This window comes from Coenobita brevimanus, chromosome 87 (genome assembly GCF_032717465.1).
Source record: "Coenobita brevimanus isolate Jiangsu-jjx chromosome 87, ASM3271746v2, whole genome shotgun sequence".
NCBI classification, from domain to species: domain Eukaryota; kingdom Metazoa; phylum Arthropoda; class Malacostraca; order Decapoda; family Coenobitidae; genus Coenobita; species Coenobita brevimanus.
The window spans coordinates 13,002,301-13,005,957 of NC_137040.1; positions in this window are offsets into that span (position 1 = coordinate 13,002,301).

The window sequence follows — 3,657 nt, forward strand, 5'->3', positions numbered from 1 at the left end:
TATTTCATAATATGTGAGTTGTTACGTTTTCATATTATTTTTTGAGCTTTATATCTTCATTAGTTGTGTATCATCATCATCATCATCATCATCATCATCATCATCAGGTTTATATGGTCAGTGATATATACGTTTTTTCTAATCCAATATAACTGAGCCGCGAATCCTGAATTGCATGTTTGTCATCTCGAGTTTTCTTTGTGGTCTGGAACTTGCTTGTTTTAAATAACAGGGTTTGTGTGTGTGTGTGTGTGTGTGTGTGTGTGGCAAAAATTGGGTTTACAGATGTGGTTGTTAGGTGTGTATCTTGTAATCTTCCCTGGGAAGCGTCTTATGCCAAGTCCTGATGTCACCCCGCTGGATACACACGCACCCACGCATGAATACATATAAACACATGCATACGTACCTACCTACGTACAGACGTACATACACCAGTAATGGATATACAGTGCATAGTTTTCACCCTCTCCGTAGGAAGATACTGTTTTATTTACTTTACGAATATTGCCTGTACCGCTACATGCTTATTCAGCCCAGAGTAACCTCATAATGAAGAGTTTAGAAAAATTACATGAACTTCACTAAAATGACTTTTTGCACATCATTGTGGGTATCGGCAGACTTTTTTTTTTTTTTAATAATTTGGGAGAACTTGTATAATAAAGTAACCCCTTCACCCCGAGGACGTCTTTCGTATTTTGTTCTTGCAATCCATTATTCAGCTTCGGGAAGATTTTTGACTGCAGGGGTTAAGAATAGCCGTCATTAGCACCTGAGCTTATTAAAATCTCCGGGGTAGAGAAAATTAACTAAGCTATAGTTTACGATAAGAAACGGACTCGCTTGACCTTGATGTTTCTCCTGTATCCGGCTGAGGCAAGGAAAGTCTTCAAGTTTTATTTCCACAGAAACTTAGGTTCTCCATTCTCATATATCCTTTTATTAGAATCATATCCTTCCCTTGAACGACACACAACTACTTATGCTGTCAATATTCTTTGCATTCTTTTTCTCTCTGGGAAACCCTTGAGTACTTTGGTTTTAGATAAATTGTTTCAGAGACTGTATGCACCTCACACACAAGTACGGCACATTAACTATCACTGGCACTAAGTGTTTTCTGGTTTTCATGGTCACAAGCTGTCGGTTTTGGAACAGTCTTCAGTTTGTTTGTTCCCCTGCTCAAGGTTTTCCTGGTGCGCAGACATCTCGACTTGAATGGTGTGTGTGTGTGTGTGTGTGTGTTTGTGTGGGTGGGTGGGTGGATGGGTGTGCGCGCGCGCGCCTTTGAAATACTACTGAGTTGAATGTAAGCCGTAGGTCCCTTTTCCATGCATAGAAAACACATAGAGGAGAAGAGAGAGAGAGAGAAAGAGAGAGAGAACGATAGTGTGTGTGTGTGTGTGAGAGAGAGAGAGAGAGAGAGAGAGAGAGAGAGAGAGAGAGAGAGAGAGAGAGAGAGAGAAAGAGAACGATAGTGTGTGTGTGTGTGTGTGTGTGTGTGTGTGTGTGTGTGAGAGAGAGAGAGAGAGAGAGAGAAAGAACGATAGTGTGTGTGTGTGAGAGAGAGAGAAAAAAACGATAGTGTGTATGTGTGTGTGTGTGTGATAGAGAGAGAGAGAGAACGATAGTGTGTGTGTGTGTGTGTGTGTGTGTGTGTGTGTGTGTGTGTGGAAGAGAGAAAATGTGTAGGTATGCGTGTTGAGCCTAGGCAAGTAACGGTGTATATACTCCTGGATGAAGTTGTTCCACGGGACGAGTCATGTGGCGGGACAACAGTAGGATCGGGATGGCGGTGGGGTGGCGGGGGGGTTAGGGCAAGGCAGACCATCCCGCCTGATATAGTTACTAATTTAGGGATAATTGAAGAGCAGCGGCCGGAGTGGGGGCATTACGGGCTCAGCGTCAGTTTCCGGACGGACTAAAACCGATGGAGGGTGTCGCGGGAATTAGCGGGGTGGCGGAGACGGACGAACTGGAGGGAGAGGGGGGGGGGTCACCTGGGTAATTAGAGGGGGTCAGGTTGGTGTACAGGTAGATCAGTGCTGTCCCTGTCTTTTTCCCTGGCCCCCCCCCCCTCTTTTTTTTTCGTTCTACCACGTATTCTGTTTTTATCTCCCGTTTTACTTTGTGCCCATCGTTTCTCAATTTGAATCCCGTTTTCTCCTTTAGTTTTCATCATGTTTTTCTTCTCCTTTTCCCTCTTTTCTCCGTGTCCTATTTGGCCTCACTTTTGCCGTTGTCTTTATTTTCAGCTTCTCCTGAGTATCGTCTCAGTCGCACATTCTTCCGCCTCTCTTGTCCTTTTTCCCCTTTTTTCCGTGCACTCACTTCTTTTCCTCCCCCTTCATTTATCTTTTCGTTGTCTCTGTTTTTATTCTCTGGTTTCTTCACTTTTTTCCAAGTTTCCTTTTTTCTCCACATTTTTCATCATTCCTTTTGTTTCCTCTGCTGTTTTTCATTTATTCCTACTTCAGTGATGAATTATAATAATAATAATAATGATAAGTGACGGTAATATATATTTTTTTATTGCGATGATTCCAGTGAGTAAAAATAATGGTGATCTTGAAGCACTAGACGTGACCAATGTTGCAGAAATTGAATATAATAATGTTACTGATAAAAGTGATGGTAGCTGTTTGTGATGATAGGCGATGAGTAATGACAATCTTAAAATAAAAGGCCGCTCGGTAATGCCAGCTCCTCCACCACGCTGAGAATAGTTTTTTATTGTAGTGCCAAATTTAAAGTTCCTCTATCTCTTTATTGTCAGACGTTCATTTACAGAAATTTAGGCACTTTATCCTGGGTTAATATGGACATCTTCATAGATTTTGCTCATGACTTTATTATTATTATTATTATTATTATTATTATTATTAATGTTGTTATTCTTATTATTATTTATTATTTTTATTTGGACACAGTCAAACTGTGTGGGACAAAAACTATCATCTGACCACTTTTGATGACAGAGATAAAACTGTGATGATGATGATGATGATGATGATATAATGATGGTAGTGAAGATATATGATAGATAATATTTTCGAGGACGGTTACGCATTTTTAGCTTTCTTCTTGCACCTGCAGGTAGTGTTATTCAACTTGTGAGGCCTTTCTTACTTGCGGGTTAGGCAGTCCTCTTTAGCAGCTACATTCCCCCTTAGGTAATTAAAATTGTCTGGTGATAGTGCACATGATATACCTACCTGAGTCCATGGCTAAGAAGGGTATCATCAAGACTATGTTTAACTTTATGACTTAACAATTTTCCCACCGCAGAATACAGGACTGAAGTTAGATCATTGCCGTAAAAGACTTAACTGATGTGTCCTTTCAGCACGAGATTATTTTCTTCGGCTTTGTGGCGGCGTCTTGTATTGAAGGAACAAATAAATTAGGTATTTAAGAAGGCGATAGTGAAGACGATGACGTAGATTAGAGAATGTTAGTGTTTGACCCGTTTGCTGCGGTGAATGGTTTATCTGCAGAATAAATCCATTCGCCGTCGTCAGGCAAGACGAAGCTGTATGCTCTCGTGCAAAAGAGTAATTACGATAGTTTTTAACTTTTATTGATGCCCTAGTTTTCTCTTTTGTCACCGCAGAATCACCTTACTCTAACCAAAATAGGCGGTAATGTAGGTAG